This window comes from Trichosurus vulpecula, chromosome 2 (genome assembly GCF_011100635.1).
Source record: "Trichosurus vulpecula isolate mTriVul1 chromosome 2, mTriVul1.pri, whole genome shotgun sequence".
NCBI classification, from domain to species: domain Eukaryota; kingdom Metazoa; phylum Chordata; class Mammalia; order Diprotodontia; family Phalangeridae; genus Trichosurus; species Trichosurus vulpecula.
In genome coordinates this window covers 86,153,993-86,170,583 of record NC_050574.1, presented here as the reverse complement: position 1 = coordinate 86,170,583, position 16,591 = coordinate 86,153,993, and the positions used below count along the sequence as shown (strand labels likewise).

Genomic DNA, 16,591 nt, shown 5'->3' with positions numbered 1-16,591 from the left:
GAGGGGGAATGAGTGAATCTTGCTCTCATTGGATTTGACATGAGGAGGGAATAACATACACACTAAATTAGGTATGTTACTCCACAGGAAAGAAGGGGGAAGGGGATAAAAAAGGAGGACAATAGAAGGGAGAGCCGATAGGGGGAGGAGGCAATAAAAAGCAAACACTTTCGAAAAGGGACAGGGTCAAGGGAGAAAATTGAATAAAGGAGGACAGTATATGGGGGGGCAAAATATAGTTAGTCTCTCACAACATGAGTATTATGGAAGGGTTTTGCAAAATGATACACATGTGGCCTATGTTGAATTGCTTGCCTGCTTAGGGAGGGTGGGTAGGGTGGGAAGAGAGGAGAGAATTTGGAATGCAAAGTTTTAAAAGCAGAAGTTCAAAAAAAACATGTTGTTTTTGCATGCAACTAGAAAATAAGATATATAGGGAATGGGGCATAGAAATCTATCTTGCCCCACAGGAAAGTAAGGGAAAAGAGGGTGGGGGTGGGGTGACAGGAGGGAGGGCTGACTGGGGAATGAGGCAATCAGAATATATGCCATCTTGGAATGGGGGGTAGGGTAGAAATGGGGAGAAAATTTGTAACTCAAAATCTTGTGGAAATCAATGCTGAAAACTAAAAATATTAAATAAATAACAAAATATTTTTTAAAAAAAGAAATAATAAACAACTTTAGCAAAGTCGTAGGGTATAAAATAAACCCACAGAAATCATTGGCATTTCTATATATTACTAACAAAGCCCAACAGCAAGAGATAGAAAGGGAAATTTCATTTAAAGTTATTGTAGACATTATAAGATATTTGGGAGTTTACCTACCAAAACAAACCCAGAAACTACATGAATACAATTTCAAACACTTTTCAAACAAATAAAGTCAGATCTAAATGACTGGGAAAACATCAGTTGCTCATGGGTAGGCCAAGCTAATATAATAAAAATGACAACTGTAACTAAATTACTTTACTTATTCAGTGCCATACCAATCAAACTACCAAAAATTATTTTATGGAGCTAGAAAAAATAATAACAAAATTTATTTGGAGGAACAAAAGGTCCAGAATATCAAGGGAATTAATGAAAAGAAATGCTAGGGAAGGTGGCCTAGCCATACCAGATCTTAAATTGTATTATAAAGCAGCAATCACCAAAATTAGTGGAATAGGTTAGTACACAAGACATAGTAGGCAATGACTATAGCGGTCTACTCTTTGATAAACCCAAAGACCCCAGCTGCTAGGATGAGAAATCACTATTTGACAAAAACTTCTGGGAAAACTGGAAAATGGTATGGCAGAAACTGGGCATGGACCAGCATTTTACACAATATACCAAAACGAGGTCCAAATGGGTACACAATTTAGATATATAAGCAAAATGGGAGATCAAAGAATAGTTTACCTGTCAGATTTATGGAAAACAGAGGAATTTATGACCAAACAAGAGGTAGAGAACATTATGAAATGCAAAATGGATAATTTTGATTACATTAAATTGAAAAGTTTTTTTTCACATAGAAAGTCAATTCAACCAAGATTAGGACGGAAGCAGAAAATTGGGAAAGAATTGTCCCTGATACAGGCCTCATTTCTAAAATAAGTAGAGAACTGAATGAAATTCATAAGAATACAAGTCATTCCCCAATTGATAAAAGGTCAAAGGATATGAAAAGGCAGTTTTCAGAGGAAGAAATTAAAGCTATCTATAGTCATATGAAAAAATGCTCTAAATCACTATTGATTAGAGAGATGCAAATCAAAACAATTCTTAGGTACCATATCACACCTATCAGATTAGCTTACACGACAAAACAGGAAAATTATCAATTGGGAGGGGTGAGGGGAGAGAGACAGAGAAAATTGGAAACTTATGGAAGTGAATGTGGAAAACTAAAAATACATAAATTATTAAAAAAAAAAAAAAGAAAGAAAGTTGGCTGGGCTCTAGTCCAACCGCCGCCGATTTCAGCTTGGCTGGACTCGGCTCGGTTCGGCCCTGCCCCGGCCCCGCGCGGCCGATGGGCGGGGAGCGGCGTGCGCCATGGATCTGCGCACTGCGGTGTACAACGCTGCGCGCGACGGCAAGCTGCAGATGCTGCAGAAGCTGCTGTGCGGCCGCAGTCGGGAAGAGCTGACCGGGGAGCCGGCGGCAGGGGAGGCTGGGGGTCCGGCCGGCGCCGCTGCTCATCGCCGCCCGCTACGGCCACCTGGATGTGGTGGAATACCTGGTGGACCGCTGCGGCGCCAGCGTGGAGGCGGGCGGCTCGGTGCACTTCGACTGCGAGACCATCGAGGGAGCGCCGCCGCTGTGGGCCGCCTCGGCGGCCGGGCACCTGGGCGTGGTGCAGAGCCTGCTGCGGCGCGGCGCCTCGGTGAACCGCACCACGCGCACCAACTCCACGCCGCTGAGCGCAGCCTGCTTCGATGGGCACCGGGACGTGGTGCGCTACCTGGTGGGCTAGCACCAGGCCGACCTGGAGGTGGCCAGCCGGCACGGGCACACGTGCCTCATGATCTCCAGCTACAAGGGCCACTGCGAGATCGCGCGCTACCTACGGGAGCAGGGCGCGCAGGTGAACCGGCGCAGCGCCAAGGGCAACACGGTCCTCCACGACTGTGCCGAGTCCGGAAGCCTGGAGATCCTGCAGCTGCTCCTGGGCTGCAAGGCACGCATGGAACGAGATGGCTATGGCATGACCCCGCTGCTGGCTGCCAGCGTCACCGACCACACCAACATCGTGGAGTACCTCATCCAGGAGCAGCCCGCCCCCGAGCTCCAAGTCCAGCCCAAGCTGCAGCAGCAGCGTGAGGAGGAAGCCGCCATGCCCAGCACCAGTCGGGGACCGGAGGAGGCCCAGCTCCACCAGCCGAGAAGCCGCAGTGGAGGCCCTAGAATTGCTGGGGGCCACGTTCGTGAACAAAAACAGGGACCTACTGGGCGCTCTCAAGTATTAGAGGAGGGCCATGGAGCTACGGCACCAGGGCGCAAAGTATCTGCCCAAGCCCGAGCCTCAGGAAGTGAATACCGCCAAAGAACTGGAAGCCCTCATTACGGATCCAGATGAGTTGAGGATGCAGCCCTTGTTGATCCTGGGCCCCTCCCAGCCGGACATTTCCTACTACATTCGCTACCGAGGGGCAGTGAATGCAGACTCGGGCAACTTTGAAAGGTGCATCCACTTGTGGAAGTACGCCCTAGACATGCAGCAGAGCAACCTATAACCTCTGAGCCCCATGACAGCTAGCAGCTTCCTCTCTTTCGCAGAACTCTTCTCCTATGGACCGAACCACCAAGGGCGGCCTGGGTACCCAGATTGGCTTCGCTGACCTTATGGGTGTGCTCAGTAAAGGAGTTCGAGAAGTAGAGAGGACTCTACAGCACCCAAAAGACCCTGGTGACTCTGCACAGTTCACCAAAGCACTAGCTATCATTCTCCACCTAATCTATCTTTTGGAAAAAGTGGAGTGTACCCCAGAACAAGAGCACCTCAAAAGTCAGACTGTCTACAGGCTTCTCAAATGCTGTCCCTGCGGCAAGAATGGCTTCACCCCTTTGCATATGACTGTGGACAAAGACACAACTGCTGTGGGCCGCTACCCAGTGGACAAGTTCCCTTCTCTGCACGTGGTGAATGTGTTATTAGAATATGGAGCCGACCCAGACTGCAGGGACTTTGACAACAACACCCCGTTGCACATAGCCGCCCCAAACAACTGCCCCCTGATCATGAGTGCCCTGATGGAGGCTGGTGCCCACATGGATGCAACTAACGCATTCAAGAAAACCGCCTAGGAGTTGCTGGATGAAAAGCTCCTCAGCAAGAGTTCCATGCAGCCCTTCAACTACATTACCCTCCAGTGCCTTGCAGCCCGTGCCTTAGACAAGCACAAGGTCCCATACAAGGGACCCTGAAGAACTGGAGGTTTTCATTGAACTGCATTGAAGGGGAGGAGGGGGTATTCCTCACCATCCCTCCTTGCTCAGTCATCTTCAGCGGAGAGGGAGGTACTAGGGCTTTATAGCACCTTACATTTCCCACCTTCCCAGATGGTGTGGGATGGCTTCTGGTAAAATGTGCCTCAGGGGTGGGGTCTAGAGTTTCCATATTCCCCATTAACTTCTCCTTTGAGTGAGAAATCTGGAGTTAGTACACCATAAAGGCCTTCAGGGAAGTGCACCAGGAGAGCTACTTTCCCTCAATTCACTTATTGTTAGAAGGGAGAAAGATGTGCAAGTTCTTTTATGAGTTCTGTCTTTTCCTGTCCTCTCATGTGCTAGGAGGCTTTCATTGATCTTCCCCTAGGGGCAAAGGGATGGAAGCCATTGCCTTCCCAACCTACTGGAAGAGTGGAGATAGAAGCAGAAGGTGGCGTATTCCCCTCTTTCCCCCTTGGATGCCTGATGGACTCAGCTGTCAGGGCTCTTGACTAGCCATCTCCTGACTGATGGGTCTCAGCACCGCAGTTTTGCAATTCAAGAAGCAAGGCATTTCTCTCTTCCAGTTTGCCCCCAACTACTCTGTGTTGTCCTGGTTACCATGGCGTGGGAGTCAGCTGGAGCCCAATAGAACTGGCCACCACTTAACACAGCTTTCAGTTGGTTTGGTTTTTATTTTTCTGGTGGCCAGGTGACAAGTATTGTGCAGAAGTCCTAAGATTTCGCTGCCTGTGTGTGAAGCTGCATTTCTGTGCTTCCCCCCACCCCCACTGACAGATCTGTTTAGCTTAAAGCAGTATTTGTTTTGCAGTCCTTGGAACAGGCAGTGCAGGCCAAAATGGTACGTGCAAACTTGTGTGTTGCTTTACATTTCAGATGGAATTCTGTGGCTTGGGTTCATAAAGCTCTATAGACAGTTCCATTTTTAAAACCTCATTCCACTCTTTGCACATGGGCCCCCCAATTTCTCCACTCTCAGTAGGAGAGCCCTTAACTCTTTTGCTTAAAAACCATGAACCAGCACTATTTAGAGGAGCTGTGCTCAACACCAGTTTTCTGATACAGGAATAGCTGCCAGAGCTGCTTTTCCACGTTAAAGCCAGAGAACGTTTCCTATGCAATGTCACAGTCTCCATGCCCGTTTTGTCATTTAATTGATAGACTCCTTGAGTTGGGGGCTGCAGTTGTTTTAAAAGCCATCTTTCAGAGCTGATTCCGCAAGCAAGGTCCCACATAGGGCATATAGTTTAATAAAGTAAATGCAATTAGAATGTGGGTATTAGGCCATCAGTGACAGGCTTTAAACTCGAGTTTGCAGAAAGCCGTTTCCCGTAGCCCAGAGTTAAGTGCTGGCCAAGAGCAGGTGGTCTTGGAGAACGTGCTGTCATGGGTTTTTTCTCAGGAGAAATGACTGATTACAAGAGGCTTTGGCAGGCAGCAAGGAGATTATTGGCCTAGCCAAAGTCTAGCGGAAAAGGTTAAACAGCTGTCCCCCTTCATTTTTGGAGAAAGGTCAGGCTCAGGAGAATGAAGTTTTGACACTAATTCACTGTACTGCGTATGCAAAAAGCCACCATTAGATTAATGTTTGCAGGCCACCAAAGACCAGGATGCTGATAATCTGATGCCCTGCCCCTTTTGGAAACCAGGTCTGTCATTTAGTTTTGCAGTGTTAAAGTATAAATTGATTTATTTATAAGACAGCTTAACTTCTATCAAGGTGGAAAATGCAGTTAATGTTCTTACTCGAATGCAGAATAAACAAACAAACAAAAAAAAAGCTTGTTTAATGTGTGAGCCTAAGCTCCTATATTTAAGTAATTAAAAAGAAAAGGCACTAGAAAAAAAAAAGTTGTTCTATCTCATCTTCCATATATGTCGTTCTACACCAGTCTTTATGTATCAGTTAACCACTGCATAATATATCTAGTAAGGTTTATCTCAGACACTCTGTAAGGAAGGTCAAACCAGATAAAAATGTTTTAACTTAAGTGCTGGTCCTACAATAATAATAACCAGAGCACTAAATCTCAAAATGAGCTGAATTTGTCAAGGAAAGTGAAGGGAGGAGATTAAAAAGAGTGGTTAAAAAACTGTATTGGGAAAAGAGATGATCAATGATTCCTGATGATAGAAGTAGGATCATGGATCACAATGTATGAGATAAAACTAACTTACAAAGAAATAAGGTAGGGAGCTTCAGCTCTTCTTTTGGTACGGTCTTCTCTGTGGGTAGAGATCTGACTTACTCAGAAAGAAAAAAAAACTGATTCATGTCCCCCTGCTGATCCACCCTAGCCATGGGAGCCTGGGGAAAGTCGTTTAGCCTCTCTAGATTCTCTAGGAAATGCCTAGGAGTATAAGATGCAGTTTTATCACCTGTGCCAGTGGAATAACGTGCATAGTATCTGTCCCTTACTATCTCTGGCAGGGATAATGGTATTATGCTGTTAAAAACAGTATAAAATGGCCACTGAAGAGTTAATATACAAGATAAATAGGGAGATCTGATCACCTAGCTGCTCTTCTTAAATTACATTGGACAGACTGCAAGGTTTGGTAGACATAATCACTTAGGCACCATCAGTGCTCTTAGAACAATTGTGGAGAGCAAGTGAAGTTTCATATGGTTGGAAAAAGGCAAATGTGTACATGTTTTAAATAAGGTTTGAGAATGGAGTCTAGGCATACTAAGCTGAGGCAGGGTGGGGTGATGGATGAATTAGATTTCTGCCAACATTGTATGACCTGTTATTAGAAGGATGGTAGAACAACAACTGGAAAAGTCAGCTGTGTTCCCAAAGAAGTAACAATGCTACAATTGGAACAGGCCATGACAGACTCCTATTTATTTTATGACAGAGTGACTACGACTAGACATATATTTCTGGAGAAGGATGCCAAGTACAATGGATTTAATTTGAATCAAGGAATTGACAAAGGACCTCATGAACTATTTGTGGTATGAAAATCCAGACAGAAGCAAGATGATAATGCAGTTAGATGGATTTTGAGCAGCCTCAATGGTCAGACCCCAAAGTTTAGTTACTAGTGGGTTGATGCCATCTTGAAAAGGGATTTCCACTAAAGTGTTCAATGAAACTATTTTTGACCTTGTGCTGTTTAACATCTTCTTTAAAAAAAAAAAAACTTGAATAAAAGCACAGGTGACACGTCTATCAATTTTTTATACCACATAGAACTAGAAAAGGTGATTAATTCATTGGAATAAAGGGTGAGGATTCCGAAAGATCTTAGCATAGTATAATAGTGAGACAACTGTAATGGAATAGAATTTAACATAGATAATAATAGAGTTTAGCTAAATAGAGGATTATTTGAAAATCTAGAGCTCTCAGTGGACTGAAAATCTGATTTAAGTCATCAGTGAATCTTTGTAGTCAATAAAATTAATGAAACCTTAAGCTATGTCAATAAAGGCATAAAACTTCAGACTACAATGCACTTGTCCCATTGCACTCTATCTTAATCAGAAAACATTACCTAGAGGCAACATACGATGGCAACCACCATGGTAAAAGATATCAATATTGGAATTGGTTGGAGGTATTGGAAATCATCATTCAGGATAAGAAAAGATTTTGTGGACACTAGAGGGAAAGATAGCTGTCTTTGAGAATCTGAAGGCCAATTATTTGGAAGAAAAAATCAATTTGCCCAGCAAGGCAGAACTAGGGGTAATGGATGCATGCTACAAGGGAGTCAATCTAGGCTGGATTAATATATCTAATAATATGTATGATATAATTAATATAATAAAATAGATATAAATGTATCTATGTATACACGTGTGTATATGTATATATGTGTATGTATGTAGATATATAATGGGGTGACTGTGATTGAATATGTGTGGATATTATATATGTATATAATACACACATAGGTACTATATAGACAGATATATACATGTATATTTATCAATACATACACATATTTTATCTGCACACCCATACACAGATCCTGACAATTAAAGCTGTTGCAGTGTACAGTGGGTTGTTTTGGGACATACTAGTTCTATTTTTACTACTGTGCCTGGAGTTGGAGAATAAATTGATCAAAGATAGCTGTGAAAATCAATTCACATACTCTAATGGAAACCCCTGAGTAGATACATTATAGTGGAAGAGAACAGGACTTAAGTCATCACTGAATCACTGTTTCTTTCCAGATACATGGGCCTATTATAATTCCCCTACAGACTCACCCTCCCCAAAAAAGACCCTATTTTCCATGCTGTGTTACCAGTCAGCCCTCAGGGAACCATGGTACACTTGGCTGTGCTCTGAGAGCAAATATCCTGTGTTACAGAGAAATCCACAGAGAATCCATGCAGGCAGGGAAGAACTCTTAGAATAGGGAAATGGGAGTAGCAAAAATAGAGGAGGCCCCTAATGACATTTGCTAAGTAATTTATTTCCCCATGATAGGCTATATTAGCTATTATTATATATACTTGAGGGGCTTTTCAGGTTTTATTTCCCTGTCTAAATAAGATGATTCCTTGGGCATAAAACCTCGTATTTTACAATACAACACAAATAATCACAATATGAGTAGAGAAAATCTCTCTTGACCAGAAAAGGAAAGTCATAGTGTGTTCTATAAGCATAGGCAGAGATATCTCGAGTCTTCTTCGAGCTTAAGTTGATCCAGGGAGAGTTAAAAAAAAAGAGTCTGTCCTGTTGTTTCTCTGGATAATATAAAGAGGTGAGGAGGAGTCTATAATATAGGGGAGAGGATTTGGAAGTTTTTGAATGATTGAACAGAAGGAATAATCATAAGATAACTGCTCTTGAGTGGACAGAAACCTCAGAGGCCACCTATTCTACCTTCCCCACCTCTCCACCCCTATCCCTACTTCCATTTTCTAGATGAGGCGCAGTGAATAGAGCTCTGGCTCTGGAATCAGGAAAACATGAATTTCAAATCCAGCATCAAACATTTACATGCTGTGACCCTGGAAAAGCCACTTAACCTTTTTCTACTTCAGTTTCTCCAAACATAAAATGGGGAAAATACCTACCTCCAAGGATTATTTCAAAGATCAAATGAGATTTTTTTTAAAGTGCCTAGCATGTAATATATGCTTCATAAAGGCTTATTTCCCAATCCAGCTACATAGATAAGGAAAATGAGGCTAAGTAGGTTGTCAGTTGCTCAGTGTCTCATAGGTAGTAAATGTCTAACGCAGGATTTAAACCTCCCTCCTCTGACTCCAGAGCCAGAATTCCACTCTTTTTACTGTACCAGTCTGGTGCAGTTTAGAAAGTACTTAAGAATCTTTCTTTGCCCAATGCTGTTCACTTGAAAAAAAATCATTGAAAGAATGAATAAAATGCTTAGCAGATTTTTATATGAATAAAGCTAAGGCTGGAATAGTTTTTCCATGAAACCTAAGTCCAGTCCAAAACTGTGGCTTAATAAGCTAGAGCATTAGAGGAAATCCAATGCCTATGATTTGGTTCAAGAAAATCAGTTTAAATGAACAAAGTGGGGAAGATATAATTAGTTCATCAAAAACAAGTATCAAAATATTTATTTAGAACTGGAAAAGAGTTTAGAGGTTATGTAATGTAAAACTTAACTTTTTTTGAGTTTTGATTAAAGGGCCTAACCCTACTGTGTCCCCTACCTGGTGGGTGGGGGTAGCCTGTGTCTTTAAGTATCAAAACTAAGATGTTCTTTTCTGTGACTCCTATCTGCTGCAACCAGCACAGTCACCACGAACTGAAGTGGTGAGAAAGGTAGAAAAATATTTTCTTTGGTCCCTTTCTTTTACCTCTGCTATGATGAATGAGCCTGGGTGTGTTTGTTTCTGTTCTGTGTTCTTGTCTTCAGTTTTGGGTACTAGATATTATCTCCACTGGGATGTTGGAGCCAGGATTGCAGGCCAGGCAGAGCAGCCAGTCGACCTAGCATGGAGACCCTGAGAAACCAGGGTTCTGAGAATTGAGCTCATGGAGGGTTTCAGACTTGAAAATGGAACTGTGCTCTATAGAAATTGAGCTAAGCCATGTCTGAAGTTAATCTTCTTTTCCTTCCCAGACACTAAAGTGGTGCAAGGGGGTAGGGGAATTATGCTTTCCTCATGCTGGGGTGAGTGAGTTTGTATACTTGTGATTATACCTTTCAGAGTAAATATTCCTGGTCAGTATTATAACAGTTGTAAGTGAGAAGGAAGGCATTTTATTATTTTTATATCAGAGATAAATATGGTCTTGATATTCAAATTATCGAGAAAGACAAAGAAAAATTTGACTAATGAAAATAGATACAAAACTTCAGCATAAAATTTCAGCAAAAAGACTCTATCAGTATATCGTTCCCCAAAATTCAGTATTTTCTAGTTATATTTATACAAAATATTTAAAGAAGGTAAAACTTGAGGAAAATAATCAAAATAATAACCTAAATAGCAACAACAAAATCTATGTAAAGGGGCTCAATATATGTAACAAGCATTCCCAGGATGTATCATTCACTATGCTATGTGTTGAGTATACAAAGATAAAAATTAAAAAGACCCTGAACTTAAGGGGATTATATTCTATTGGGGGAAAATAAAATTTACAGAGAAATTAAATATACAATGCTGTCAATGTAGTTTCCAGTAAGAGGGCATTAGTGCCTAGGGATTAAGTTAGACGTGACCATGAGAGTTTTCACTTGAGATGAGCTTTAAAGAAAGAGACTCTTGGAGCAGGAGTTGGGGAGGATGTGCATTCCAGGCTTGGACAATACAATATCATGGAGGCCAGAGATAGAATGTCATGTGTGAGGAACAGCAAATAGATCAGGGCAAAAGGACCATAAGGAATATTGATGAAAATCATGTGCAATAAGCCTGGAAAGTAGGTTAGAATCATATATTTTGAAGGACTTTTAAATCCAAACAGAACCTTGTATTCTATACTAGCAAAAGGGTGTTGACTATGTGCCAGGTACGGCGTTTGACCCTGAGAATACAAGGGCACTCAAGACAAACCCTCCTTCACTTTAATGTTCTAATTGGGGAAGACAATATATGCAGGGCAATTGTAAAGGGAGAAGAGATACAACATCACACAGAGTTGGAAGAATTGTGGAGACCTGGTTCTGGGCAAGATGTGAAAATTCATCTATCAGGGCTCTGTGTCCCAAGGATGGGGTCCAATTAGGGAGATTGGGACGATGACCAGAGTGGAGGCAGAGTAATATTTAGATGACCAGAAAATGGATTGCCAGTTTTGCAGTTCTTTGTGCATGAATAGGGTAAGGGAATAAAGGTTGACTCATGGAAAATAAGAAGCTATTTCAGTAGTTTAGGTGAAGAGTTAATGAGAAGCTGAAGTAAATGCAGAAAAGCACATACCCTCCCCACCAGGTGTATTTGTATATATGTGTGTGTGTATGTGTGTGTGTGTGTGTGTGCATGTACATACACATATATACATACATATAGATACACATACACATAGATGCATATATACATATATAAAATACATAGAGAGAGGGGGGCACATTGTTATATACATTTATAAATATATGTGGGGGGCACATTGGTTTATACCCCTTGGAATGCTCAGTTCTGAGGTACAAAACTTTAGGGGAAATGTAGGTTTTCAGCAATGAAAGACTTGAGTGCTTTGGGATGCTGAAATCCCATTAAGGCTGATGTATAGAAAGGGCTGTAGATAAAGTATACCCTGAAGTATATCATTGAATAACTGTATTCTGTTTTTAAGTTTTTGGTTAATAAGAACTGTCTCTTGTATGTTACACATTTTTCTTGTATGAACAAAATAAACAGCTGTTTCATAACTAGTTTGCATTCTGCATTGAGTACCTTTTTACCTTCTCCCTTTTTGGTAATTTTTTGTGGGTTCTGTGGTGGGGGCATAAAGTACCAAAAGTTCAATTAAAAGGTCCTGTCTGTTCCCTTTAGGAAACTAGACTTCCCCTTGTTTATGAGTGAAGAGATTGGGGGAAAAAAAGAAAACATAAGTGAAGAGCGGGAGTGAAAATACCTCTAGCACTATCATGCCCAACATCAGTGTTTATGGATATATTAATAATTAATATTTATGGATATATTCATTAATATGGATATGTTGATAATTAATAATAATATATACTTATCATCAATATCATTATAAATTATTGATATTATAAATATAAGTTTATTCTGTCATGTTATATAATATATTATAATCTTATAATTATAAGACTATTATAAATATCCAAATTAACTACAAAGAACATGTAAAGAAAGACAATATCTGCATTCAGAGAAAGAATTGATGAATAGAAGTATGTATAGAATAATTTTACACACACACATATTTGTGACTAATAGTAGCCATCTCTTGGGGAGAGAGAAAAAAGGAGATAAAAATAAATTTACGTAACTTTATTATGTATTTAAAAGGAATAGCAAGTTATACCTAATAGATTTGCAGTTGCATGTACAATCATCTTTTTGTTATTATTATACTATCTTAAGGAAATGTTTGTTCCACAAGTTAAAAGTAAAATAAATTAAAATAATATATACATATATATGATCTGCAATAATATATTTATGTATATATGTTAAAATGCTTAAAATAATATAAAGGATTTTTGTTTCACATGTCCAAAAGGGCTTAACCAAAATGAAGATCTAATATTATTTGCAATCAGAAACTTAGCAATAAGCGTCATAGGAAAGCAAGGATATCCCTATCACTACTATTTAAACAACCTCTAGAAATGTAAAATATAGCAACCGAAGAGATTTAACTTATTACCAGGAGACTTTTTTCTTATTTGTGAACAAGATGTTTTCTTTTAGAGAATTAGAGAATAACATGATATAGATGATTTAAAATTTCGGTAAAACAACAGGAAAAAATAAATCCATGATAATAATAATTTCTGCACAGTTCTATCCAAATTCGAGAAGAAGTGATAGAAAAAGAAACTCCAACTAGATACTATTGAATTTATAACAGTATCTAGGACTTAACATTACTAGATTTTATATATACATATATATTACCACAAAATATTCTTTATTGTGGGATGAATTTTTTTAAAAATTGAGAAGAGGTTATTCACAATTAATTCATACATTCAGTTCCATGACCACCAAAATACCAAGGGGCTTATTTATCAAACTAGATGAAATGACAAAAATAACAAGGGAAAAAAAAGTTGAAAAAACTTAAAGGAAATATTAGGAAGGAAGGGAGAATAGCATTTCCATATTTCAAAGTTACTACAAAGCAATAATCACTAAAAACATACTGGTTAAAACATATAAAGTGCTTTACTGGCATGCATTAAATAACTAAGACATATTTAGTCTTTTGAACCCAAAATACACTGAACCCAAAATTCCAGTATTTGATAAAGTGATAATAACAAACTACATACAGTAAGAAGCACAATTCAACAATACTTGCTGGGAAAACTGGAAGTAACTTCGATGAAATTATGTTTTGATCAACTTCTATCGTATTTTATAACAAGCTCTAAATACTGATATGGAACTTGCCAAGACTTCCTCCTAAAAAACAGCCCAAAGCAACTGAGAAACCTAGGACCACCTAAGCTATTGGGGTAGCCACTCCTCCCTGGTGTATCTCAGTACATTTGTCAGTTCACCTACAAAGAGGAAAAATAAACAAAGTAGAAAAGATAGTCAAAGGCCTAGGCTCAAGACCGTCTACCTGCACTGTTGTACGAGTTTTCACATGGGAGTAGCTTCCACACTACTTGGTTTCTATACCTAATAAGAGAGTATGCACTAGTACTGTCTTACTTGGCAGGCAGGAAGAGAGAAAGTATGGAAAAAAGAGAAAAAAAAATAATCTAACAAGTAAAAGAGTAAATCATAAAATATTTTAGTTGTTTTTTTCAAAATAAACAAAGTCAATTGACCAGAATTAGAAGAAAATATATTGTGAAAAGCCACTGTGACAGATTTATTTGATATAAGTCAGATATCAAAGATATATATTTAAGACTAAGATTAATTCCCCAATATTCAAATGGTCATATAAACAATTTTCAAAAAGAATTAGAAAGTGCCAACAATGATGTAAAAATACTGCAAATATCTAATAATAAAAGAAATACAAATATAAATGAAACTGAAGTTTCATCTCACACTCTTCAGACTGTCACAGATGATTAAAGATAGAAATCATCAATGTTGAAGGTTCTGTAGGAAAACTTTGCTATAATTTAGTCTTGGTGAAAATTTTAATTGGCCCAAAGATTAGGTGAGAAAAAAAGGGGGGAGATTATGCCCCAAACTGTTCACATGCTTTGATCCAGGAATCCCATTTTTATGCTTATAATGCTTAGGCTTATACTTTAGAGTTTTATGAGACAGATAAAAGCCTGTGTATACCAAATAGTAGTACCAAAATAGTAATTATGGCAATTTCTATGGAAACAAATTGTAAAGTGAGTACCCACTGATTAAGAAATGATTAAACTAATTGTAAAATGTGAACATTTAAATGAACAATATGAACGATTTAAGTCAGCATAAGAAAGTTTATATGAATTCATAAATAGTACGTACAAGGAACCAGGAGAATACTATACATGATACCCACATTAATGCGTATGAAAACAATGCTAAAAGATAACCCAACTCTGGTCCAGGTGGAAAGGTGATGAAACACATGTTGAAATAAATAAAATGTGGCAAAATCCTTGAATTCATCTGATGTCTATGACTATAATGGACTGCTTAGAGAGGTGTTATGTTGTTATCACTAATAGTTTTTAAGTGGAGGATGGATGACTGCTTATGAAATATATTGTGGTAGAAATTCTTTTTGAGTAGAGGTTGGATTAGATGGTCCCTTCTAAGTGACTTCAAATTTTCATATGCTGTGATTCTTTTCTTTTCATTCCCAATTTACCCCTTAGGGTACATAGATTCTCTCTTTTATCTCAAAATTTACTAGTAGATTGGTCATAGAGGGTGTCTAGGACTTCCTGCTACCCTACTTGAGATGCAGCTTCCTCAGGACCGTGATTCGAATCTGTTGGGTCTTCACACAATATACTATGGTGTTCATTAAAGGCAGGACTAACAAGAGGACATCAGCCATTAGGATTCTGATGAGTAGGGGAGCATGCTTGTCAAAGCAATAAAGGACAGCCAGGGTAATGATAGGTATATAAAAAATAAGCACAGCACAAATATGAGAGACACAGGTACTGAGAGCCTTGAGTTGTTCTTGGTGGGAAGCGATGCCTAAAACAGTCTTCAGAATAAAAATGTAGGAAATTGAAATTACTACTAAGTCCAGCATGCCTACCAGAGCAACAAAAAAGCCATAGATAATATCAACTTTATTATCAGAGCAAGCCAGTTTCATGACATCCTGGTGTAAACAGTAGGAATGGGAAAGTAGGTTCCTCTTACAATATGTCAGGCTCTTCAGAGTGAAAGGAAATGGCAGGATCAATAAAAAACTAGTCATGGTTAACATCAGGCTAAGTTTGGTGGCTCTTGCATTGGTAAGGATAGTGCTATATCTTAGGGGGTTGTGAATAGCTATGAAACGATCAAAGGACATGATCATAAGAACTGAAGATTCCATGAGAGAGAAACCATGGATAAAAAACTGCTGGGCAAAGCAGGCATCAGCAGAGATTCTGGGAATATTCAATAAAAAGACCCTTAGCATGGTAGGTAAGGAGGACAGGGACAAGCCCAGGTCAGAGAAGGCCAGCATGGAAAGGAAATAGTACATTGGCTTGTGAAGTGAAGACTCAGTTTTAATGACGACGAGGATGGTACAGTTGCCCAAAATGGTGACAAAATATATAAAACAGATGGGGATTGTGAGTGTGCTCCAATCCTGGGATTCCTATCAAGAGAAAGGTGAAGACCTCACCTTTAGAGTTGTTGAATATAGACATGGCAGGCAGAAAAAGATCGAATCAGGAATATGGATGACATTCCCTGCAATGGAAGGGGAGAAAGAAGATACTTGAATCATTGTTTCTTCCTGCTTTTCAGTAGAGTTGTGTTAGCATTGACTCACATATCACCTTCTTGGTTAAGCCATCTCTGCTCCACCCAATAAATAGCATCCTCTCCACATTTGAATATTCCTTGAGTACGTTGTACATTCCTTTAACCCCATCACTTTCTAACTTGCATTACAGACATACGTTGTATTTTCTCAAGTAAAAAAGTAGCAGGCAGAGGCTGTTTAGTTTTTGTCTCTGTGGCCTGCTGGTTGTGATCATTTTCTAGGACCACCACCACCACCACCACTGTCTTGGTATTTCTAACAAAATGCTTTTCATACGCTAGGTGCTTAATAATTTTTTTGGGAGGGGTGTTGAATTATCATATCCTATGGCTCCTTGCCCCGGAGATTTAAACCCCCTTGTATCCATAACTTCTCATCCCAATTGGTGATTACCTCACCAGACTCACTATTTCAGGAAAGCCCTAGCTATGCTTTACTTCACTTTCTACTCTTCAGCAGGCAACTTTGCTAACTTCCTTGTTACTTTCCTTCTACCTTTATACAAAGGTACTTAGCAAGTACTCTTCTGCCCAGTCTACAATTCTATAACCATGATACCATGAACTCTGCCATTATTCCAGGAAGTGGCAT

The 16,591-nt window shown here is 39.6% G+C and overlaps 2 pseudogenes; one reads left to right on the top strand and one right to left on the bottom strand.

The window, feature by feature from the left end:
- Positions 1-2,051: 2,051 nt before the first annotated feature.
- On the top strand, positions 2,052-3,954 carry LOC118840106 (annotated as a pseudogene).
- Positions 3,955-14,956: 11,002 nt separating this feature from the next.
- LOC118839335 lies at positions 14,957-15,881 on the bottom strand (annotated as a pseudogene).
- Positions 15,882-16,591: the final 710 nt, after the last annotated feature.